The following is a 26708-nucleotide window of genomic DNA, read 5'->3' as shown; positions in this document are numbered from 1 at the left end:
CGGCTGAGATTCATTGTATTAAAGTCGGCAGTGTTTTACAAGTCACTCACGTAAAACACTGCCAAAAAAAACGAATGACATCGACATCGGTAAATCCGAAAATGCAGAATACGACAGCTTAGTAAATTAGTCGTACTAAATTCAAAAAGTTGCAACTTTACACTTTCGATGTCATTCGTGATTGAACTTTGACCTCAAACGGGAAATTAAGATTTTTAGTAAATATACCCCTTAGTTTCCCTTTGGCAGGTTAAATACTGATACACAAAGAGATAGTATTTTATTCTTGATAACTTCTCTGGTACCAGTAGGTTGTTTTTTACTATGTTTACTATTTTTGAGTTTTTATGACACATGTTTATGTATAAATATAATTAAGCCACACAGAGCTTTGGTGGTCATTCCGAGTTGTTCGCTCTGTAATTTTCTTCACATCGCAGCGATTTTCCGCTATTTGCGCATGCGCAATGTTCGCACTGCGACTGCGCCAAGTAAATTTGCTATGAAGATTGGTATTTTACTCACGGCATTACGAGGTTTTTTCTTCATTCTGGAGATCGGAGTGTGATTGACAGGAAGTGGGTGTTTCTGGGCGGAAACTGGCCATTTTATGGGAGTGTTTGAAAAAACGCTACCATTTCTGGGAAAAACGCGGGAGTGACTGGAGAAACGGAGGAGTGTCTGGGCAAACGCTGGGTGTGTTTGTGACGTCAAACCAGGAACGACAAGCACTGAACTGATCGCACTGGAAGAGTAAGTCTCGAGCTACTCAGAAACTACACAGAGAAGTCTTTTCGCAATATTGCAAATCTTTCGTTCGCAATTTTGATAAGCTAAGATTCACTCCCAGTAGGCGGCGGCTTAGCGTGTGCAAAGCTGCTAAAAGCAGCTTGCGAGCGAACAACTCGGAATGAGGGCCTTTGTACACAGCTTTTTACATGGTTTTTAAACACTTCATTTATATTGTATGTTTATCACATTCATGAGATGCACTCTGGAAATGTGTTTTGCACTGCACCTTATATATATTTGCTTATGAGGTTATTACTCAATTCACACTGTGTTCGTTCACAGTGTGTAACCATGGTGACCGGGGACGAACGGGTGATGTCACTTCCGGCGCGATGGGGGGGGGGGGAGGGCTGTGGACAGATGTGACACTGCGGGACGGCGGCCGGGAGTGCCTGGGGACACACTGGAGTGACACAAGGAGGGTAAGGTTACTTCTAAAGCCTTTATATTGCACTAGTTTGAATTGTTTTGTTGTCTGAGGAAGGGGATTGTTCAGGGGCGGATCCAGAAGAAAATGAAAGGGGGGGGGGCACCATGATAGGGGAATGGTAATAGTTATATTTACATGCACCTAATGCACTCGTACTACTAGATAAGGGGTGTGGTATCACAGGGGGCGTGGCCTCACAGAATACGCCATCAGGTAATGATTGGCTGTAGGAGCGCATCCTGGTTTATTGCCAATGTTTCACCCTGATGAAAAGGCTGATTGAGTCTTGAAATGTTGGTCACCTGTTCCATTAGTTATGGGAGCCTGGAAGGCACCCCAGAACAATATAATTATTATAGTTTTTAGTTGGTGGTGGCAGGTGCAGCATACCTTGTTTTGGGCACTGCAGTGAGACTCAGACTGCAGGACACGACCTGCCCATCTTTGATTAGCAGAAGCAGCCAGCTGGATCTCCAACAAGCAGCATAAGACTTCTGCAGGACAGCCCTGTCACAATCACACGGGCCACCTTCTCAAAGCTGCACCTAGCATGGTGGTAAAGGAAGTGGAGGAGGAAGTGCTGGGAAATTGAGGTGCAGTGAGGGCTAATGAAGCCTTCTGTGCCGTCATAAGTAACAGTCTTACTCTATGCTGGTATTTGAACCCCGCACCTGGGCTGGACTTTGGCTGGCTGGCAGTGGGGGAGGTAGGTTGCAGTGTGAGCAGGGGGAGGCTCCAGCATCCCCATTGGTTACCACACGGACTTGCTGTTAGAGCAGCGGCGGGTCCTAGTGCCTGACGGCTCTTTTATCAAATCTGACTGACGGAAATAGCAGTAGTGCTGCTGCTGTTCTCCTTTTGAAAAAGAAGAAGTCAGAAACGACAGGGGGGGGGGGGGCACGGGCCCAAGTGCCCGCCCCCCTGGATCTGCCTATGGGATTGTTACCCCGAAACGTCACCATTAAAGCATGCGGGCCCTTTACACTTAATTTGTGGTTTTGCAAGTCTCTGAGTGCCGCCCATACTCTGAAGGAAATATACATGCAGATTTACATCTGAGGGGAAGGCATCTGAGCCAGGAATACATAAGTGTGGACTGCCGAGGATTTTTCTGTTTCATATATGTGTGTGTGTTTGTTTGTGTGTGTGTGTATCTATGAAGTTCTGTAATTCATAAAATATGCTCAGGAAGATCTCATTGGTTCCTCTTCTAACCAAAGATGCTCCTTGAGAGGTTAATCAGTATCCTTGGTACATCAAAAACATAAACAAACCTCTCATCATAGTGTAGATCAGTGGGATAAAATAACATCAAATATAAACTAGATGAATAATCTGATGGCAGTATATACTCTGTAACCTTTTGAGGCCTAGACTGGTTAAATCGCTCTGCTGAAACCAGTCAAGCTGCATCCAAGGACACAGCCACTGGCTTCTGCACACACTGACTATGGGGCCGACATGTCTCCATTTTCTGGAACATGGCCTGTCACCTTCTGTCACTGCCCCCTAATGCCAGCAATATATCAATCATGCCGCTGTGTGTGGGGCACTGTGAGCGACATCACAGCCCCATATCTGTACAAGTGCAGTGCAGCTTCTGCGCATACGCAGATTCAAAAACATTGGAGATGCACATAAAAATCAGGTTATCTACAGCTCTGAAATAGGCCAATAGATCCAAAGGGATAAAGCCATACTTGCCTACCCTCCCGGAAAGGCCGGGAGGCTCCCGAAAATCGGGTGGCCCTCCCGGCCCCCCAGAAAGGTGGGCAAGTGTCTCTCTTTTCCTGGCAGCCCCCGCACTCCCCCTCGGCCGCCCACAGCAGAGAACAAGTGGGCGGTCCGAGGGGGATACAGTGACGCGATTTGCGTCATCATAGCTACACCCCCGTTGTACAGTCCCTGTTTTCTCGGCACTGTCTAGTGGGGGTGGGGCTACGATGACGGGACTATGGTGCCATGCCCCCGGACCGCTCGCTTTCCCCATCGGCCATTCCCCCGAACCGCCCACATCGCTGCCGGACACGCCCCCATTAGCCTACCACGCTGCAGCCTCCCGGAGGTAGGATACAATAAATATATATAATAGTATTTCTAACTATAACCAGTCAGACTGGCACTGCAGATCAGGCTGTGTGGTCCTCCCCTAATACCACGGCTAAGACCAGTCTCTTGATGGTTGCTAAATAGTTGATGGCATGTTCATTTCTAGGCAATTACCTACTTACTATATTTCCAGGCAGGGAGGAGAAGAGAGCTGAAAGACGGATAGTGCCCGGTAGCCCTGCTGTTGAGCAACTCCAGCAAGCTCTTAGTAGCCGGTAGGGAAGCCAATCCCGGGCCATTTTTTCAATCCCGGGTATCGGGATCGAAAAATGACCAATCCCGGGATACCCGGGATTGGCTTTTTGCTATGTGGCCGCCCCCTCGCCACACCCCGCCCCGCCTGCCCCGCACACATAACTCCCCATATACCGGGGTCGGGCGGGTGGGGAACATCCTCTAATCGCTGCTGGCGGCTCCCTGCAGCAGCTGACAGCGCAGTGTGACCTCTCACGCTGCGCTGAGGAGCTGGAACAAGGAAGCCGGGCAGCGTCTGAACATCCTGTGGACGCTCAACGCTGATCCCTCAATCCCCAGGATTGGAGCTTCCAATCCCGAAATTGAATCCCGCCCATTTTTGGCCCCAAATCCCGGGATCCCTCCGATCCGATCCCGGGTTTGGCCACCATAGTGGCCGGCCAGTGGGTCACCATAGTAATGTGACACCCAGGTAATATCGGATTTCGATTTAGTGGATGTACTGTGAATGTGAACTCAGGTAAGTATCGGGTCTTGGTGGATTGATCGAATAATTCTGGAGAAATAACCGTCCTTCTTAGTGGTTTCGAAGCGTTTTCGATTTATTGATTAATGGCAAGAAAAGATTTCTCATGCAATGAGTAGACATTAGGGCAAATAACCATGTACAATATAATCACAATACAATGTCACAGTAAATTAGAACATGTTACCAAATATCATGTTTATTAATCTGCTCCAGACTGTCGAATCGGTCATGCAAACTATGACTTCTTGGCCTTTTCTGGCTAGACTTACTAGATATCGGTGCACATAAACATAAACAATTGTTAAACATTTACATTTACATTTCTTTTAGACACGTACCTAAACTTAGTTTGGTTAGGATATAACTCACTACCATTTCGCTTCCCCTTTCTGCTCCCACACTGCAGCGGAATCTGTTTCAGGCTTAACTGTTCGTAATAGTATACCCGTGCGGCTATCACTTTACTACTGAGAATTGGGTTCTCTTGCAGACCTATTATGGCAAAATGTGTCCACTTCTTCGTTCCCTTTTCCTTAAACTTGACTTGGGATGCGCAAAACGTTCGGTTATTCCGAATATAGAGGATATCGAAGGGTGTGTCAATAATCTTGCCACAGTACAGTCAATTATACCGCTCTTCCTCCACTGAGTAAATATGGGTATCCTTGCTAAAGTGATGGAGGGAGTTCATTATCCTGACTTTGGGATGCTTACTTTGACTCCCACTTTCTGTTCAGGGAACGGGTCTGAACTGAGGCTGATTCCCTGACTGAGGGTCAGAGGCTCCTAACTTTGGGTCCCTCTTCTCTCTTCGCAACCTACGGGTTGTGTGGGTAACTGTCCTAAGGCAACTGTATAAGCTCAGTGTATTGAACTGAGTACACTGCAGTGTATCTATTATTACTCCTCAGTCTATTGAATAAGTGCACTTTTTATTATAGACAACTGTGTACAGCTTAGATGAGGGGTCTGAATGGCTGTGTATTGATCATGTTAATGAAGGTACCTTCTCCTCCCTCTCTCTCTCTCTCTCTATGTGGCTGCTGACTCCCTGTATCTTTCTTTTATAGCTGACTCTGCCTCCCCGGCCGTCACTCACCACAGGCCGCTCCTCTCCTCCTCCTACTGTCTGCGTCACCGTCAGTCGCCTCGGAGTAGCCGCTCGACAGTGCCACTGGAGTCTTCCTTCCTTTCCGGCCGGCCCGGATAAGCCGCTGCTGCTGCCGGAGAGAGGACCCGTTGCCGCCGCTCCTGGATGTCACGACCACCACAGGTGAGTTTCTGCCTGGCCAAAAGGGAACCGTCCTCCATCTTTTTTAACGTTAGCGGCTCACAGCCAGTACCGCTCAGACTCTCCTCTCGCTGGGCTCTGTTACCGTTCTTTTCTTCACACTCCATATATCGTTTCTCTTCAAGTGCCCGTATCCTCTCACGGTGATCCAACGGTTCAATTTAGTGCGAGGGAGTCAGTTCATATTAATATCCCCCCGCTTGCGGGACCCATTTCCCCGTCTTTAATGCCGCATAGCGCCTATCAGTCCCATATGCTGCGCTGCCTCTTGTTGTCCCCCACCGAGAGTTCTTGGTCCCATACAGTTCAATTACCAGTGGGTGTCCTAATTTCCTACCCTAACCACAACAATGATGTAACAACTCTATATTTACACCACATTTACAACAGTGGGGCACCACATTCAACCCCACTTGAACGATGCATGTCCTCATGCATCTTACATTTTCACTAACCAGTTACAAAATAGCTCACAGTTCTCTGAATCGAAGTGGTTTGATTCCCCTAGTGCTTCTAACTGGCCTTTTTGAGCGTATTTCTGCTTCGATTTCACCCTCGAATCCTTGACCCGGATTGGGTTCCATGATGTCTTCAGTCACAGGGGCGCTGGTTGGCTGTGGAGTACCTCCAGCTTCTATGTTAGGTGGAAATGGCCCACCTATGAACAATAACAATTCTACTGGATCCCGTAACGGATACTGGTTTGTATTTTCCCAACATTTTATTGGGGGAGCGATTTCTTCTCGTACGACCTCTGATATTGGTTTGGATATGCAGGGTTTGAGCTGATTTCGATGTACCATTATCGTTCTACCTTAAGTCTCTCCTTCCTTCTTGATTTCGTAAACAACAGTGTCCGGAGTGGTAAGGTTGATTACTACATAGGGTATGAGTTCCCATCTATTATCCAACTTGTTCTTACACTGAGTGTTCTTTTTCCAGACCCTACTTCCAACTTGTAACGGTTCAGCCAGCGCATCTCTGTTGTAGTAGTCCTCCTGTCTTTGATGTACTTCTTCCATCTTCCTTTCTACCGCTTCCTTAGCTTCCTCAATGCGACGTTTATGCTTCATCACCCATTCGGTTTGTGGGACGAGGGCGTCTTCCGGGATCGAATTTAACTCGAGATCTGCAGGTAGTTTTCCCAGTCTTCCAAACAAAAGATAGTATGGTGTATATCCAGTAGATGCATGTTCCTTATTATTATACAGATAGGTCAGTTCTGGCAACAATGCAGGCCAGTTTAATCTTTGGGGCAACGGAATCGACCGATCATTTCCAATAGGGTCTGGTTTGCTCGCTCGCATAATCCATTACCTTGCGGGTGATATGGGGTGGTACGAAGTTTCCTACACCCGTAGATTTTACACAGTTCTGTAAACAGCAATGATTCGAACGCGGGCCTTGATCCGTTAAAACGCGTTCCGGATACCCATACGGTCGGACAAAACTCTTCAAGAAGATTTCCGCCGTGGTTTTGGCGGTGATATCCCGGACCGGAACTGTTACAATAAATTTGGAGTAATGATCGATGATCATGAGGGCGTATTGATATCCGGCACTACTAGGCCCTAACTTGACATGATCCAAGGCTACGAGGTCCAAGGGGCGTTGACTAGGAATGGGATGTAATGGTGCTGTCTGTCCCAGCTGAACATCTCTTCTTACAACACAGGCAGAACACTCTCCTATCCATTTCTCTATGTCCAACCGTAAGCCGACCCAAAAGAATTTCTTTCTTATAGCTGTTTTGGTCTTCAGGACTCCAAAATGCCCGGAACGGTCGTGATAGGCTCGTAATATCAGATCTTTCTGTTGTTGTGGCACTATAATTTGATTCACAGCATGGTGGGTTTTTGGGTCTATAGTGCTGCGGACCATAATCCCTTGGGCATAACTAACGCGATCCCTATGTCTTAATAACTGGAGGAGCTCGGGATCTAATCCTTGTCGTTCGGTCCTGCCTGGAACTTCTCCCGTAGAAGTGATTTGTTTGAGCCGTCTGATTACTGAACTTCCATCTTGAATTTTTCTCCAGTCTATATCATGCTGACTTAGAATGTCATCAGTTACTGCAGAGATGAGGATTTCTGTATTATTAATAACAGCAACCCGTTGTTTACTTGGTCCTGGTCCGAACATATGGATTTCTACTTCCTCCCATTGATCCTCTATTTCCTCCTCCTGACTCTCGGGCAGTCGAGATAGAGCATCGGCATTAACATTAGCCCTCCACTCCTAAATTTAATGCGATATTGGAAGTTTTCCAGCCGGGCCATCCATCTCTGTTCTAACGCTCCTAACCGCGCCGTCTGTAGGTGTGCTAGGGGGTTATTATCCGTATAGATAATACAATGAGTTGCAGCCAGATAGTCTTTACATTTTTCTGTTACAGCCCAAATCAGTGCTAATAGTTCTAGTTTGAAGGCACTGTAATTTTCATTGTTCCTTTCGGTTTTCCTTAGTCCCCTACTTGCGTAAGCAATTACTCTTTCTTTTCCTTCCTGATCTTGCGCTAAGACCACGCCCAATCCTTGAGTGCTTGCATCGGTATACACTTTGAATGGAAGCTCATAGTTGGGATAAGCTAGGAGTGGGGCTTCCGTAAGTAATGTCTTCAGTCTCTCAAAGGCTTCATCCTGGAGATTCGTCCACTTGATGATGGTATTCCTCCTTATTTCCTTTCCTGAACCGTTTCTCAACAGTTCGTGTAGTGGAGCAGCAATTTTCGCAAAATTGGTTATAAACCTTCTATAGTAGCCCACGAATCCCAAGAAGCGTCTTACATCTCGGATCGTTGTGGGGATAGGCCAGTCTCTCACTGCTTTTACTTTTTCAGGATCAGGCTCCACCCCCTTGGCGCTGACGATATGGCCTAAGTATTGTACCTTGGACTTGAGTAAATAGCACTTAGATGGTTTCAGTTTAAATCCATAATTGGCCAGTCGACCGAAAACTTCCTCCAGATGTCGTAAGTGTTCCTGATAATTTTTGGAGAAGACTATGATATCGTCTAGGTAAAGCAGGAGCATGTCGAAGTTTCGATACCCCAAACAGTGTTCCATTACTCGCTGGAAGGTGGTGGAAGCGTTACATAGTCCAAAGGGCATTCTGTCGAATTCAAATAGTCCCATTGGGGTAGTAAAGGCCGTTTTTTCTCTGTCCTCAGGAGCCACAGATACTTGCCAATACCCGCTAGTTAGATCCAGGGTGGAAAAGTAAGCAGCAGACCGAAAGGCCGCTAAAGATTCCTCTATTCGTGGTAGGGGATAGGCATCTGTGTGTGTGACTGAATTCAACTTCCTGTAGTCTACGCAGAAACGCAATCTTCCGTCCTTTTTCTTGACCAGTACCAGGGGTGCGGCCCAAGGACTGTAACTTTCCCTAATTACTCCCTTCGTTTTCATTTCCTTTATCATCCTCTTCACTGGTTGATATAGCGCAGGTGGGATAGGGCGATGGCGTTCTCGGATGGGAGCAGCCGTCCCTGTCGGAATATGATGTTGAATGCCCTCCACGTACCCGAAATCCGACGGGTTTTTACTGAAAGTTTTCTTGTTCTTCCTTACTAGCTGTAGGGCTCCCACCCTTTCCTCTTCCGGGGGATTTTGATCACCAATAGTTATTCCTTTCCACCAGGAGTCGTCTTCTTCTTTTCCAGCAGAGTTGTTGAATGCCAGGCTCTGTTGAGCTACCAGGGGCCCCAGGCCGTCCACGCCAACTATATCCTGGAACGTAACCTCAAAGATCTGTGCAATAGGTTGATACCTATATAGTCTAATTGGGTGATTATGAGGGTTCAATACTCGTATAGGCACTCGGCCTTGGTTTACAGTTACTATACTTCTGGCCACCGTGAAGTAATCATTCCAGCCTCCCTGACTCCTTTCGATTAGGGCTTCGTAGTCTCGTCCTCTGGGTCCTATTCTGGCCTTACACCACACAATGTTTTCCGAGTTTGGCGGTAACATTATAGTTTGCTTTTCAGCTACTCTGACCGTGCCGATTTCTCCACTTGAATGTGCGAACCGTTGCTGGCACTGGAGGAATCGAATGGCCTGTTGTAACGTTCGCTTCGCTGAGCAAGTACGATTGAATGATTCTCTTTTTAATATCGTAACTAATTCTTCGGGGCAATTCCTTAGAATATTCATTCCAATGATGACAGGTGGGAAGTTTCTATCATCTACCGTAGTAACGAGACAGCCCTGTCTTGGTAGTTGAGCTTGACCAATTTTCACTTCCACTTCCCAATATCCACAGCACTCAATCCCTTGGCCATTACTGGCCAGCAAATTCAACCAGGCCGGTGGTGGTGTAGTCATGTCTTCTTCTCCCCAGTGCTGAGCAAACTCAGTACATTGTATAGTGGTAACCTGCGACCCTGTGTCCAAAAGTGCTGTCATGGCAACCCCATTGATCTTAATTTCTATAGCCGGGCAGGGACCCACATACTGTGGCCACCACTCTCGAGGTGCGGGACCTACTGCGGAGGGTACTCCCGAGGGGTGGTCCCTGGCCTCGGGATATCGGGGTTTAAAGGCTCCCGTTGCTGACAATTGCGTTCGACATGCCCGTTCTCCTGACAGCGTCGGCATATCGGCCTGCCTTGGTCGTCGAATCGATCTGTTGATAGTCGGCGAGAAGTCCAGGACGCATCTCTTCTATTGACATAACGTGTTCTCCTTTCCCCTTGCCAACCTTGTCCCTGCGGCTTAGGCGTTTCCTTCAAAGCTTTAAGTTCCCGACACAGTTCAGTCATCCCCTGGGTTAGTTCAGCTATCTGCCTTCTCATTACGTCTTGAGTATCGGCCGAAACTGTCGACTGTTTCCCTTGTGCTACTGCCTTCAAGGCTACAGCGGATGGTCTCTGCGTGGGCGTATCCCCAAAAATTTTTATTGCCAGCTCCTTGAACTCCTGGAAGCTGCATGTCGGTTCCTGTCATCGCAACATATTTAGTTGGCCCTTCGTATGGTCGCTATAAATTCCGTCTATGAATTCATTTATTAGGGTGTCATCTTCCTGTATAATTTCAGTGGGTTCGCACAGTTTAATGGCTTGTAGTGCTTCCTGTAATTCCACAGCGAATTCACGTAAACCCTCTCGGGGCTGCTGCTTCCTGGCGTAGAGACGCGTCTTTAGTTCTGACAGGGTCTTGGCATCATACATGCTAGCCATTTTCTCTAATATTTCTTTGGCAGTTTTCCTTTGTCTAGCGGGCCACGACTTCACTTCCCGTCGCGCCAGGCCCTTCAGTTGCCCAATGATTATCTCAATCTTTTGAGATTCATTTAACGGGTACAACCGGAACATGGCCGCGATTTGATCCTTGAAGTCCCTAAATTCCTTTGCTCTTGTGGAGGGATCATCTCCCGAAAAAAGTGAGGAACCATGGTGCGCCAAAATAGTACGGCATAGTAATAGGGGCAGATGCGGGCATGGCGGGCCCTTCGCGGTCAGATGTTTCTCCCACACCTGCCTGGGCCTGGTCGTCTCCTTGAGACATCTCGTCTGATTCCACGGGGACTAACCCTGACTCTTGTTCGAATCCTTTTCGTGACGCCAGAATGTGACACCCAGGTAATATCGGATTTCGATTTAGTGGATGTACTGTGAATGTGAACTCAGGTAAGTATCGGGTCTTGGTGGATTGATCGAATAATTCTGGAGAAATAACCGTCCTTCTTAGTGGTTTCGAAGCGTTTTCGATTTATTGATTAATGGCAAGAAAAGATTTCTCATGCAATGAGTAGACATTAGGGCAAATAACCATGTACAATATAATCACAATACAATGTCACAGTAAATTAGAACATGTTACCAAATATCATGTTTATTAATCTGCTCCAGACTGTCGAATCGGTCATGCAAACTATGACTTCTTGGCCTTTTCTGGCTAGACTTACTAGATATCGGTGCACATAAACATAAACAATTGTTAAACATTTACATTTACATTTCTTTTAGACACGTACCTAAACTTAGTTTGGTTAGGATATAACTCACTACCATTTCGCTTCCCCTTTCTGCTCCCACACTGCAGCGCAATCTGTTTCAGGCTTAACTGTCCGTAATAGTATACCCGTGCGGCTATCACTTCACTACTGAGAATTGGGTTCTCGTGCAGACCTATTATGGCAAAATGTGTCCACTTCTTCGTTCCCTTTTCCTTAAACTTGACTTGGGATGCGCAAAACGTTCGGTTATTCCGAATATAGAGGATATCGAAGGGTGTGTCAATAATCATGCCACAGTACAGTCAATTATACCGCTCTTCCTCCACTGAGTAAATATGGGTATCCTTGCTAAAGTGACGGAGGGAGTTCATTATACTGACTTTGGGATGCTTACTTTGACTCCCACTTTCTGTTCAGGGAACGGGTCTGAACTGAGGCTGATTCCCTGACTGAGGGTCAGAGGCTCCTAACTTTGGGTCCCTCTTCTCTCTTCGCAACCTACGGGTTGTGTGGGTAACTGTCCTAAGGCAACTGTATAAGCTCAGTGTATTGAACTGAGTACACTGCAGTATATCTATTATTACTCCTCAGTCTATTGAATAAGTGCACTTTTTATTATAGACAACTGTGTACAGCTTAGATGAGGTGTCTGAATGGCTGTGTATTGATCATGTTAATGAAGGTACCTTCTCCTCTCTCTCTCTCTCTCTCTCTCTCTATGTGGCTGCTGACTCCCTGTATCTCTTTCTTTTATAGCTGACTCCGCCTCCCCGGCCGTCACCACAGGCCGCTCCTCTCCTCCTACTACTGTCTGCGTCACCGTCAGTCGCCTCGGAGTAGCCGCTCGACAGTGCCACTGGAGTCTCCCTTCCTTTCCGGCCCGGATAAGCCGCTGCTGCCGCCGGAGAGAGGACCCATTGCCGCCGCTCCTGGATGTCACGACCACCACAGGTGAGTTTCTGCCCGGCCAAAAGGGAACCGTCCTCCGTCTTTTTTATTGTTAGCGGCTCACAGCCAGTACCGCTCAGACTCTCCTCTCGCTGGGCTCTGTTACCGTTCTTTTCTTCACGCTCCATATATCGTTTCTCTTCAAGTGCCCGTATCCTCTCACGGGGACCCAACGGTTCAATTTAGCGCGAAGGAGTCAGTCCATATTAATATCCCCCGCGTGCGGGACCCATTTCCCTGTCTTTAATGCCGCATAGCGCCTATCAGCCCCATATGCTGCGCTGCCTCTTGTTGTCCCCCACTGAGAGTTCTTGGTCTTATACAGTTCAATTACCAGTGGGTGTCCTAATTTCCTACCCTAACCACAACAATGATGTAACAACTCTATATTTACACCACATTTACAACAGTGGGGCACCACAGTAACATAGTTTTTGAGGTTGAAAAAGACAATTTGTCCACCAAGTTCAACCTGTTTGTGGTCTCCTACGCTGTATTATTTTTAGGACTAATTTTGTCTGTTGCTAATGTCAGCTGTTGTGTTTATTCCTATTTTTATTTTTTTTAGAACTATAGTGCGTGACTATGCACCATAACCCTGTATATCCTTATCCATTAGGTACTTATCTAGCCCATTCTTAAAAGTGTTGACCAAGTCCGCCATTACTACTCTATCTGGCAGGGAATGCCAAAAACGTATTGTCCTTACTGTGAAGAAACCGTTACGTCTCTGTGTGCAAAATCTCCTCTCCTCTAACCTTAGAGGGTGTCCACGTGTCCTCTGTGTTGATCTTACCAAAAACAGTTCCCCCGCAAGCTCTGTGTATTGTCCCCTTATGTATTTGTAAATATTGATCATGTCCCCTCTTAGGGGGTCATTTCGACCCGTTCGCATGCAGCGGTTCTTTGCATTGCGCACGCACGTCGTTGCCCGGCAACGGCGTGCACAGCGAAAAAAGAAGACGCAGCGCTGATCGCATGAAGATTGACAGCTGAGAGGCGTTCCGGGGCGGATACTCACCATTGGATGCCGTTTTCGAGGATTGGTTGTCTGAACACAGGCATGTCCAGGCAAACGGAGGGCGGATGTCTTACGTCAAAGCAAGGAGGAATGTTGCTGGATCCGTCGCACAGGGTAAGTAGCTCCAGCCTTACTCTTCAACTGCACAAAACTTCTTTAGCTAAGCAGGGCTGCACAAGCGAACGCAGCCCTGCTAAGCTAAAATACACTCCCCCATAGGCGGAGATTAGTTGATCGCACCAGCAGCAAAAAGTTGCTGGCTGCGATCAACTCAGAATGACCCCCTTAGTGTCCTCTTTCCTAGTGTAAACATGCCAAGCCTTGCAAGCCTTTCCTCGTATTCCAGCATCTCCATCCCCTTAATTAGTTTGGTCGCCCGCCTCTGAACCTTTTCTAGTTCCAGGATATCCTTTTTGTAGTATGGTGGCCAAAATTGTGCATAGTATTCAAGATGTGGTCTCACTAGGGATTTATATAATGGGAGTATAACACTCTCATCCCTTGCATCAATTCCCCGCTTTATACATGCTAATACCTTGTTAGCCTTCTTTGCTGCAATCCTACTTTGGGTACTGCTGCTTAGTTTGCTATCTATGTGAACACCTAAGTATTTTTCCAGTACAGAATCCCCTAGTTTTACCCCATTTAGTATGTAGATGTTATTTTTGTTCTTGCTATCAAAGTGCATTACCTTACACTTGTCTGTATTGAAGCTCATTCTCCATTTTGCTGCCCATGCCTCCAGTTTGACTAAGTTGTTCTGAAGAGACTCAGCATCTCCCTCCGTATTTATAACCTTACACAATTTGCTATTGTCTGCAAAAATTGACACCATGCTCTCCAGATCTACTACTAGATCGTTAATGAAAATGTTGAACAATAATGGTCCAAGTACAGACCCTTGTGGCACACCACTTAGAACTTCAGTCCAATTTGAAAAAGTTCCATTTACCACAACGCGCTGCTCCCTATTATTTAACCAATGGATCATGGATCATCCTCCTCTTCTGCCTTGTCCTCCATGCTAACTTGTCCTGCTGGTACCATCCAATTGATCTTAGAGTGGCTGGCGCAAGGCATTAAGTTGGGCAGATTTATGTGACGGACATGTGACTGCTGATCAGGAAACAGCACTTTCATACTGAGCAGAACAAGAGTACACAGGCACCTGTCGGTCCAAGCTGCAGACAATAAGCAGAGTAAGTGTACACAGGCAGCAGATGATAAGCAGAGACAAGGTACACAGGCAACAGTCAAAGTCAGAGCAAGAGAAGGCAGCAGAGAGAATAACTTGTGCAATGGTAAAACTAACAATGATCTTCCATTCTGCTGGATATAGTGGATGAGAAACCAAGTTGCAGATGCTGTGTGGCCAGGACCGTCTCTATTGTTAGGCAGCTTTAGGTGGCTACCTAGGGGTGCCGGCCCCTGGAAAGCGCCACTGAATTCATGTAGCAAAAAAATGAAGGATGTCTCTGCATGCGGCCTCCTCCTTTTACACTGCGCTGGTTGCTGCTGTGGGTCTAATCAGGTGCACGCGCCGCTATCAGGCTGTACCACATAGGGCCTCAGCGCTTCCTCTGTGCAGACATGTGTAACATCAAGTGCTGTGAAGGCACATAGGAGGCGAATGTAACTATGGCTCCTGAGGGGCGCCACCACTATCAATCCTCATAGCCCTGATGCACCTCCTCTTAGGCCCCTGGATCCCGTCTCTCCAGCAGCAAGCAGCACCTGACTACATTTCTGCACCGCAGTATTGCTGTCATGCTGCTGCCACCTGCAAGAGGTATCCTGACAATGCCATGGGGAAAAAGGAAAACAGCTCAAGGTAAGTAACCCATGTGGATTCTGCGGGACCACAGACAGTATTATTACATAATACTACATATTACAGCCCGATGGGTGGTTTGCACATGTAAACAGCATAATAAGGAAAACACAGGCACTGGGGATCAATACAGTACAAATGGAGGAGTGGGGGTCAGTTATGAATTTACGGATGGGGATAGAACACAATAAGGAGCATAGAAATATATGTATGTCTACATATACAATTTAAGAGATGTATGTGTAGATGTTTTGACAGGTGATGGGATTCCGGCGCCGGCATCCCAGCAGACAGGATGCCGGCACCGGAATCCCAACACCTGTCAGAATGTCGACCCCAGAATCCCAATAGCCGGCATCCTGAATGTTAGTATGCCAAGGAGGGTTAGGGTTAGGCTTAGGCTGTGCGGAGGGAGGGATAGGGGAGGGGGGACGGTTAATTAATTTCATTCAAAATGTCTGGGTTATGGTGGTTGGGATGCTGCTTTCGGTATTCTGACCAGGGCCGTAACTACGTGTGTGCCAAGTGGGCTTGGCACACAGCGCAGTTGCCCTGAGGGCGCACGGCCAGCGGCATGTAATGAGTCAAATTGACTCATTGCATGCCGCCTCTGAAGTCCGCGCCGTGCGCCGCAGCCGCGCTGGAGGAGAGAGAAGCGCCGGAGGCAGCTGAGAAGGAGGAGGAGGGAGGGGGACTGGAGCCGCAGCAGCGCTATTTCATTGGTAGTAAGCGCCGCTGCAGCATCCCCCTCTCCTTCCGTATAGGCTGCCCGGCGCTGCTGTGGATGCTGGGATGCGGTTCCTCCATCCCAGCATCCACAGCAGCGCCAGGCAACCAATACGGAAGGAGAGGGGGATGCTGCAGCGGCGCTTACTACCAATGAAATAGCGCTGCTGCGGCTCCAGTCCCCCTCCCTCCTCCTCCTTGTCCGATGCCTGCATACTGCACAGAAGGAGATGCCAGCACGAGGAGCCTGTCAGCGGGGAGAAGGTAAGTATCTCTCTCTCTCTCTCTCTCTCTCTCTCTCTCTTTCTCTCTCTCTCTCTGGGGGACACCGTCTGCCATAATGTGTAAAAAGGGGTCCTGGCTGCCGCAATGTGTAAAAAGGGGGACTGGCTGCCGCAATGTGTAAAAAGGGGGCCTGGCTGCTGCAATGTGTAAAAAGGGGGACTGGCTGCCGCAATGTGTAAATAGGGGGCCTGGCTGCCGCAATGTGTAAATAGGGGGCCTGGCTGCCGCAATGTGTAAAAAGGGGGCCTGGCTGCCGCAATGTGTAAAAAGGGGGACTGGCTGCCGCAATGTGTAAAAAGGGGGCCTGGCTGTTGCAATGTGTAAAAAGGGGGACTGGCTGCCGCAATGTGTAAAAAGGGGGACTGGCTGCCGCAATGTGTAAAAAGGGGGCCTGGCTGCTGCAATGTGTAAAAAGGGGGACTGGCTGCCGCAATGTGTAAAAAGGGGTCCTGGCTGCCGCAATGTGTAAAAAGGGGTCCTGGCTGCCGCAATGTGTAAAAAGGGGGACTGGCTGCCGCAATGTGTAAAAAGGGGGACTGTCTGCTGTAATGTGTAAAAAAGGGGACGCTGTCTGCTGTAATGTATAAAAGGGGCTCTACCTAGTGTAGTGGCGCTACTGTGCAGCGTAATTTGAATAATGGAGACTACTGTGCACCGTAGTATGAATTGCTATTATTTTGTGGCCACGCCCCTTCCCCATGAAGCCACGCCCCTATATATTTTTCGCGCACCTACGGCGCGCACTGCCCCTATCTTGCGTGGGGGGGCACCAATGTCGTTTCTTGCACACAGCGCTAAAATGCCTAGTTACGGCACTGATTCTGACCACTGGCATCCCATACTAAATCCCAATTAAATATCCCCACCAGAACCCACATACAGTATATATATATAAAAGTGAAATTGGCCTCAGTGTCCTATACAATTCCAAACATGATAGCTAGCATGTATACATAAAGAATCACTGCCACTCAAGGGGGGTATCCAATTAGCCGCGATAACATGATTTTGCGATAAAATATCACATTTGCGATAATTTGGTATCCTATTAACGGTGAAAATTTATCCGTGATAAGTCTCCATGTCTCCATATGGTTTATCGTGAATTTCTCTTCACTATCTCTGGGCAGGGGATAAGTAGTGCAAAATCCCTATTTTAAGGTAAGAATGTCGGGCTTTGGTTCAGAACCCCTGGGACATCCCCTTGAAGGACTAATTAGGCACTTAAAGGTTTTTAATTATTTTTAATTGACCAAAAATGCTGAAATTTTTAGGGTCAAAAAATGCAAAGTGATGAAAATTGGGGTACAAGGTATGGGACAGGTATTGGGGTGCTTTATGAGTGTGACAAGTGTTTTTAGGCTTGCAGGTGGGAGTAATTGATCCGTTTCAACTTTTTTTTTAAATCCCCTAAAATTACTCAAATATATACTTATATCCATTTTTATTTAACCCAAATTTAATAAGAGCACTTATTTTGCTGAAAAAATAGCTTTCTATATTTTTTTTACATTTTAGAAAAAATGCACATAACAGCCATTTGACCCAATTCAATTATGCAAAATAGTTTTATTATGGCCAATAATAGACTTCTACAAAGTTTTCCTATATTAGTTTGGCTTATGTGGGAGTACAGGTAGATTTCCACATTTTCTCCTATACTTAACTCTGCTTTTGCCAGCTAGAATTATCGTGCAAATCCCATTATTGCCATTTTGGAATAGGATAAGTGTGATAAATGGGAGCATGCAGGCTGTGATAAGCTGATTTTTTGGAAGACAGGCAGCTATAACATTAGCCACTATTGTGGATCGCATTATCGCGGCTAATTGGATAGCTCCCAAGGACTTTTAAAGTGAAAGTATATTGTGAGCAAATATACTTTAAAAGTTCTTGAGTGTTGTCCCATTTCTCTGTGTATGTATAATGATGCATTTCACTCCAGACCAACTAGTGGTCACCTGCATCTCCCCTCCAGGAGGTGGTGATGGGAGGGGTTTGCAGGTTAGGGGACGCTAGCCTAGGATTCATAGAGATCTTGCACCGGCCCTGTGTGCGGCAGGTTTACAACCCACAAATCGACACAAGTTTAGGCTGGTAGTGGCAAAAGTTGCTACCAGCCAGCGCCAGCAGTGAGCTCTAACCAGTCAGCGTGGCTTTTCTTACCTGAAGACACTCTGTTTATGATGACAATCTTAGAAGCTGTCACTTGCATTTGGGCTCCCACATGGAGCTGTCTTTTCTTTTAGCATTCATGTGGGTTTTATTTTGTAAAGCAAATTATCCAGATGCTGCATATTGTGATGAGGACCCCTTTTTGTATAATGGCATGTGGAAAAATAGTAACTATATGAGGGAGTTTTTGTTTCAATGAAATATTATTCCCATGGTGTCATTTCTGAGGATTTGTTTGATTTTGTTTTTTACATGTGGACTACACCTGTTTTTTGCAGGCTTGATTCCCCTAGGGCAGTAGTTCCCAGACTTTTTTTTTAATCACACAGCCGTAAAGTATCAGAATTTTTTTCCACAGCCCTAGTTCATAAATTCAGAAAAAAATATGAAATCAAGTAAATTGTGTTCACCTGTAACCCTTCGGTTCAGTTATGTGGTGGTGAACAGGGTTGCGCTTCTGTTTGCCTATGGTTTAATTTTGGTAGTCACCAGCACTGGTTTTACCTATCACATGAACCTTAAATAATTTGATTTGGTCCTGAACCTCCAGCTCGTGCAAGTGCCCCCACTACCCTAGAGACAGTAGCGGATCTTGCCACGGGCAAGCAGGACTTTTGCCCGGGGAGCCGCCTTCCGGAGGGTGCCGCACCATGACAAGATCCGCTGCTGCTGTGGTGCCCCCCGCTGCCACTGCCTGCTGTGAAGGGAAACTAGACGCTACGCGTCTAGTTTCCCTTCCTGGAGAGGACCTTAACTGTAATGATGTGCGGTGCGCGATGACGTCATCGCGCACTGCACAGCAATGGTCCTCTACACGAAGGGAACTAGACGCTTAGCGTCTAGTTTTCCTTCGTGGAAAGGACCTTTGCTGTGCGGTGCACGATGACGTCATCGCGCACCGCACATCCTACTACAGTACAGGGGGGCGTAACTGACCACGCCCCCTGTATGAAGCCACACCCCCTAATGCTGCCCGGGGCGCAAGAAGCCCCGGAACCGGCCCTGCCTAGGGAAATACCTGCAGTGTTGGACTGGGGTATGAAGGGCCCACCCGGGGAATGCAGTTATAGGGGCCCATGCTTAGGGGTGTGGCCATCCTACTAAGGGGGTGTGATGCACAAAGTGGTGAGCTGCTCAATCAGATAGTGATGTCACTCAGGTGCTAAAAGGGAGGGGTAATTCTGTGTAGGAAAAAACAAAGGTTCCCTAATGCACACCGAGTGAAAAATATTACGACATAATAGTCAGATAATACGGAGATCTTAGTTGCGTATATCTGCAGATATAGGGTTAAGTCCCCAGGCTGATCGACAAGGCTTCTCCGTCACTGGGGGTCCCTAATACTGGGTATGGGTCCGGGGTGCAGGACCCCATACCGTCGGCACAGGTCGGCTACCCCAGGTCAGCACACAAGTGAGAGTTAATAAGAAGCACAGAAGTGCTATATAGGTGGTGTGATTAAAATAATACAAAAATATATACAAAGTGATAGGAAAAATCATAAGTGTTAATAAAGTGTTAGGGTGTGCCGAACTGAAGCAGCCCAGCCATACCGACACAGGAGAAGCTAGGGGTATCTCCAGGTGAGCTGGCTCTCAGATGCTGTAGGAGCCATTACCATGTGGCCTTACACTGGGAATTTAACCCAGACATATTTGTAATTATTTATGGGGTGGGTGTGGGGTGCGGTGGCCCCTGTGTCGGTATGGCTGGGCTGCTTCAGGTCGGCACACCCTAACACTTTATTAACACTTGTGATTTTTCCTATCACTTTGTATATATTTTTGTATTATTTTAATCACACCACCTATATAGCACTTCTGTGCTTCTTATTAACCCTTATTAACTCTCACTTGTGTGCTGACCTGGGGTAGCCGACCTGTGCCGACGTTATGGGGTCCTGCACCCCGGACCCATACCCAGTATTAGGAACCCCCAGTGATGGAGAAGCCTTGTCGATCGGCCTGGGGACTTAACCCTATATCTGCAGATATACGCAACTAAGATCTCCGTATTATCTGACTATTATGTCGTAATATTTTTCACTCGGTGTGCATTAGGGAACCTTTGTTTTTTCCTACACAGAATTACCCCTCCCTTTTAGCACCTGAGTGACATCACTATCTGATTGAGCAGCTCACCACTTTGTGCATTGTATTGATAGGCATGAATGGGTCAGCATTAGGAGGGATTGCTGACACCAGACTGCCATAGGAGAAGCTAGGGGTATCTCCAGGTGAGCTGGCTCTCAGATGCTGTAGGAGCCATTACCATGTGGCCTTACACTGGGAATTTAACCCAGACATATTTGTAATTATTTATGGGGTGGGTGTGGGGTGCGGTGGCCCCTGTGTCGGTATGGCTGGGCTGCTTCAGGTCGGCACACCCTAACACTTTATTAACACTTATGATTTTTCCTATCACTTTGTATATATTTTTGTATTATTTTAATCACACCACCTATATAGCACTTCTGTGCTTCTTATTAACCCTTATTAACTCTCACTTGTGTGCTGACCTGGGGTAGCCGACCTGTGCCGACGTTATGGGGTCCTGCACCCTGGACCCATACCCAGTATTAGGGACCCCCAGTGACGGATAAGCCTTGTCGATCGGCCTGGGGGCTTAACCCTATATCTGCAGATATACGCAACTAAGATCTCCGCATTATCTGACTATTATGTCGTAATATTTTTCACTCGGTGTGCATTAGGGAACCTTTGTTTTTTCCTACTAAGGGGGTGTGATCAGCCTCCACAGAGGCTTGAAATACACAATAGTCTAGTGCAGTGTAATGCAACATATCTACCATGTATAATACAAGTGCACAGTCTGGAACCTGATCCCTAGAGGAAGGAGTGGGCCCTCAGGCAGTGGGGCCTACCGGTGGTTTCCCCTGTACCACTGTGGGCCAGTCCAACCCTGAATACCAGCACGGACTGGGGGATATGTGGCAGGGGAGCCTCATGCTGCATGTTTCTCTACTATATTGTCTCCAATAGAGCTTGTTACACCCTAGTGCTGGTAGCAGCTTTTCGGAGACACCCCATGTGGTTTGACCTTTCCATTTTCCCATTACCAACATAGGCTTTGAAGTGGGGAAAGATAAGCAATTTATAAAATATTAAAGATGCAGCAACTGTGCTAATGTGTCCATCTCTGAATCTGGCCCTATATAAAGAACTGTTAATAATAAATAAAAGATGGAAACCGCATGCAGACTTTTAAAAAGACAAATAACATACTATAAAGGGTATCCAGATGGTAGGGCAACACTACTTAGGTCGACAGTCAATAGGTCAACCACTATTGGTCGACATTGACATGGCTGACATAGGAAAAAATGTTGACACATTAAAATGGTCAACACGGGACAGGTCAACACATGAAAAGGTCGACATGTCTTTTTGTTTAAATTTTTTTTTTTTTTTACTTTTTCATACTTTACCATCCAAGTGGAATACAATTGTGAATAGTAATCTGCCAGCAGCCGTGAGCCATGCAAGGGTTCGCAGTACACTAATTGGGGTTCCCGGTCATGTTACGGAAAAAACTACACCAGGAAGAGTCAAAAATTCCATGTCAACCTTTTCATGTGTCGACTTTTCCTGTGTCGACCATTTTCGTGTGTTGTCCATTTTCCCATGTCAACCATGTTAATGTCAACCAATAGTGGTCGACCTAATGACTGTCGACAGGGCCGGATTGGCCATTACATTTACCGGGAAGATCCCCGGTGGGCCAGGTGGTGTGTGGGGCCGCCTGCCATCTGTGGCTCCGCCCCCCCAGCATATCATCATGACAGGCAGTCCGTCGGCTGCCTGTCAAGGCTACTACTAGTGCGGCCCCTAAGAAGAGGCCTGCGCTACCCGGGGGAAAAGAGCAGTGCCGTTTCTTGCGACGGGCGAGCCGTGCAACCGCACGGGGTGCCCGCTGCGGCACTTCTTGAACACTTTAAAATCCCCCCTCCTCCCGAGTACCCAGCTCAGGGGATGGAGTTTCGCGGAATGACGCGTTGTGTCATGACATCATGACGCAATCGCGTCATTCCGCGAAACTCTGCCCCCCGAGCTGGGTACTCAGGAGGAGGGAGGAGGGGGAGCCAAGCCGGCCGGCACCACAAAGAGGAGGGAGAGGCGGCAAAGAGCGGGAAGAACCGCTTCAACCATAAGTCAGCCTCTCCCTCTCTCCCCCCCCCCTCTGCCACCTGCCATCATGTGTAAAATGGGACACCTGCCTGCCGTACTGTGTAAAATGGGGACACCTGCCTGCCGTACTGTGTAAAATGGGGACACTGTTGCCATCATGTGTAAAATGGAAACACCTGCCTGCCGTAATGTGTAAATGGGGACACATGCCTGCCGTACTGTGTAAAATGGGGACACCTGCCTGCCATCATGTGTAAAATGGGGACACGTGCCTGCCGTAATGTGTAAAATGGGGACACTCGCCTGGGGTAATGTGTAAAATGGGGACACCTGCCTGCCGTACTGTGTAAAATGGGGACACCTGCCTGCCGTACTGTGTAAAATGGGGACACGTGCCTGCCGTATTGTGTAAAATGGGGACACTCGCCTGCCATATTGTGTAAAACGGGGACACTCGCTTGCCGTAATGTGTAAAATAGGGACACTCGCCTGCCGTACTGTGTAAAATGGGGACACATGCATGCCGTATTGTGTAAAATGAGGAAACTCGCCTGCTGTATTAGGTAAAATGGGGACACTCGCCTGCCGTAATGTGTAAAATGGGGACACGTGCCTGCCGTACTGTGTAAAATGGGGACACGTGCCTGCCGTACTGTGTAAAATGGGGACACTCGCCTGCCATAATGTGTAAAATAGAGACACTCGCCTGCCATACTGTGTAAAATGGGGACACTCGCCTGCCGTAATGTGTAAAATGGAGACACTCGCCTGCCATACTGTGTAAAATGGGGACACTCGCCTGCCGTATTGTGTAAAATGAGGACACTCGCCTGCCATACTGTGTAAAATGGGGACACTTGCCTGCCGTACTGTGTAAAATGGGGACACGTGCCTGCCATACTGTGTAAAATGGGGACAACGTGCCTGCCGTATTGTGTTAAATGGGGACTCTTGCCTGCCGTACTGTGTAAAATGGGGACACGTGTCTGCCGTATTGTGTAAAATGGGGACACGTGCCTGCCGTACTGTGTAAAATGGGGACAAGTGCCTGCCGTATTGTGTAAAATGGGGACGCTTGCCTGCCATATTGTGTAAAATGGGGACTCTTGCCTGCCGTATTGTGTAAAATTTGGACACCTGCCTGCCGTATTGTGTAAAATGGGGACACCTGCCTGCCGTATTATGTAAAATCGGGACTCTTGCCTGACATATTGTGGAAAATGGCGACACTTGCCTGCCGTAATGTGGAAAATGGGGACACTTGCCTGTCGTATTGTGGAAAATGGGGACTCTTGCCTGCCGTAATGTGGAAAATGGGGACTCTTGCCTGCCGTAACGTGTAAAATGGGGATTTAATATATCAAAGGCACTGCGGTGTATGGCATAATATATATATTTTTTTTTTTCCTGTGCTTGCCATGATCTGTCGCTGCAAGGTCAAAAACTTGGGTGTAAGGTAGTCGTTTCAGACGAGGCCATGCCCATTTTACAGAGATCACGCCCATTTTATCAAGGCCACGCCCCCTTTTCCGGGAGCGCACGCGCTTTTGGCGCGCGCATACCTTTTACTTTTTATATCTATGGGGGGGGGGCACATTTTTTTGTTATGCCAATGGGGGAGGGGGCACATTTTTAAATCTCGCACTGGGAGCTAAATTGGCTAGAAACAGCCCTGGAAAAAAGGTGCGCGCACCGCAAGTACCAATGACATCACACACCTCAAAGGAAGAGAGGGTGCGTCCAGCGGCCTGCTCTCCGCTCCCTGGGCCGCTGTCAGCTGCATCCTGCCCTGCCAGCCTATAGTGAGAGGAGGGGACATGTTTGAAAAGTCAGTTAGGTGTCTGCTTTTTCCTGTCTATTAGATAGGAAAAAACAGACTCCCAACTGACTTTTCCAACATTTGAATCTCCCCCAGTGTCTGTTTGCACTGTTGTTGGCATCTGCTGCTTAAAATAAAAATAAAAATGTCCTGCAGCTTACAGGACATTTTTTTTTCTTTTAAGTCTGATAGGGAGACATGGAGATCTGCATGGGGGGGAAGAGAGAAGGAAGGAGGAGCTATTCCATAGGACAGGATGGAAGGTTATTTAGTGCTGGGGGAGATGATTTAACGGGGGCTATTCTGTGCTAGGGAGAGATGATCTGTCTGAGGGGGCTATTGCCAAGGGTCAGTGCTCGAAGTGTGTCGGTATACCGGCACTTCTTCGAGCACTGGGTTTGAAGAACCCCGCCGCCGCATTGCGCTCTTCCTTCTGTGACTGCAGCGCTACTATTTCAAATCTGCTGCAGACCGAAAGCCAATCAGGAGCGGCCACGCGGCTGTTCCTGATTGGCTACCGGTCCATGGCAGATTTGAAACAGTAGCGCCGTGGTCATAGGAGCCACAGTGCCGCACCAAAGGCCGCCGCCCTCAGCCTCCTCTGCCACCCCGCAGCCGCCCTCAGTCCTTCTCTGCCAACTCCACAGTCTCCTCTTCCGCACCATCTACGAGGCCCACAGCCTCCTCCACCCCGCGCCGACCACAGCCTCCTCATCCACCGCACCGCAGATCACAGCATCCTCAGCACCGCCGCTGCTAAATAGGTAATCTTGCCCTGCTGCCTTTCTCTCTCCTAAGTCCCTACTGTATGCCCTTGCTGTCCCTCTCTCTGTCACTCTCCTTGTCCCTATGTCCCTGCTGTCACTTTCCCTGTCCCTCTGTCACTCTCCCTATCCCTATGTCTCTGCTGTCACTTTCTCTGTCCCTGCTGTCACTCCCCCTGTCCCTCTGTCACTCTCCCTGTCCCTATGTCCCTGCTGTCACTCTCCTTGAATTTTGTCTCATACCATGTGGCATAATGTGAATTTCGGCTCATTCTGTGTGCTATAATGTGAATTTCGGCTCATTCTGTGTGCCATAATGTGAATTTCAGCTCATACCCTGTGCTATAATGTGAATTTTGGCTCATTCTGTGTGCTATAATGTGAATTTCGGCTTATACCGTGTGGTATAATGTGAATTTCGGCTCATACCATGTGCTATAATGTGAATTTTGGCTCATTCTGTGTGCTGTAATGTGAATTTCAGCTCATTCTGTGTGCTGTGATGTGAATTTCAGCTCATTCTGTGTGCTATAATGTGAATTTCAGCTCATTCTGTGTGCTATAATGTGAATTTCGGCTCATACCATGTGCTATAATGTGAATTTCAGCTCATTTTGTGTGCTATAATGTGAATTTCGGCTCATACTGTGTGCTATAATGTGAATTTCAGCTCATTCTGTGTGCTATAATGTGAATTTTGGCTCATTCTGTGTGCTATAGTGTGAATTTCGGCTCATACCCTGTGCTATAATGTGAATTTTGGCTCATACCGTGTGCTATAATGTGAATTTCAGCTCATACCGTGTGCTATAATGTGAATTTTGGCTCATAAGGTGTGCTATGATGTGAATTTCGGTTCATTCTGTGTGCTATAATGTGAATTTCGGCTCATACTGTGTGCTATAGTGTGAATTTCAGCTCATTTTGTGTGCTATAATGTGAATTTTGGCTCATTCTGTGTGCTATAATGTGAATTTCGGCTCATTCTTTGTGCTAATATGTGAATTTCAGCTCATTCTGTGTGCTATAATGTGAACTTCGGCTCATACTGTGTGGTATAATGTGAATTTCGGCTCATACTGTGTGGTATAATGTGAATGTACAGGCTCCTTCCTGCCAAGCGGGTTCAACTGAATGGGACCCTCGAAAATGCAATGTGTGGCCCAAGCCTTTGTGAGTAATGAATATACCTATGCACATGTCGGGTGACCTGGATAACATGAGCTGTTTGGGGTCCTGAGGACCGAGCTTGAGAACCACTGTAATAGAGTATAGCTGTAATTGCTTTAAAATGTATTTAGTGAGTGTGTAGAGGATTAAATGTCAAACCAGTTTCAATTGCTTAAATACTTCTGCTACAACACAATACTATCTAAAAGTTTTAGTGAGTTAGGTCCCGCTAATATGACATGCCCTGCCTTTTGTTGGTGTAACAACGCCTATATTACATTTTTAAGTAATCCCGCCTACTTTAGTATTGGCTCCGCCTACCATTGGTTTGGTGCCGCCCACATGAGGCCACTTCTAGAAATTTTTCCAGGGCCACTTTCATTTCCCAATCCGCCCCTGACTGTCGAACTTAACTAGGTAAACCGTTTATACCATAACCCAGTGGATTCCAAACTTTTTTGAATCACGGCGCCCTAGAATATCAGAATTTTTTTCACAGCACCCCTAGGCCAAAAAT

The 26708-nt window shown here is 47.3% G+C and overlaps 1 long non-coding RNA gene across 1 annotated transcript in view; it reads left to right on the top strand.

The window, feature by feature from the left end:
* Positions 1 to 12241, top strand: part of LOC134933184 (uncharacterized) — a 188691-nt gene extending 176450 nt beyond the window's left edge. The window contains exons 3-4 of the long non-coding RNA XR_010179635.1: positions 5126 to 5328; positions 12061 to 12241. This is a non-coding gene — a long non-coding RNA (uncharacterized LOC134933184). The remainder of the gene's footprint in view (positions 1 to 5125; positions 5329 to 12060) is intronic.
* The last annotated feature ends 14467 nt before the right edge of the window (positions 12242 to 26708 follow it).

Source organism: Pseudophryne corroboree, chromosome 6 (assembly GCF_028390025.1).
Source record: "Pseudophryne corroboree isolate aPseCor3 chromosome 6, aPseCor3.hap2, whole genome shotgun sequence".
Lineage (NCBI taxonomy): Eukaryota > Metazoa > Chordata > Amphibia > Anura > Myobatrachidae > Pseudophryne > Pseudophryne corroboree.
This window is presented reverse-complemented; position numbering and strand designations above follow the sequence as displayed.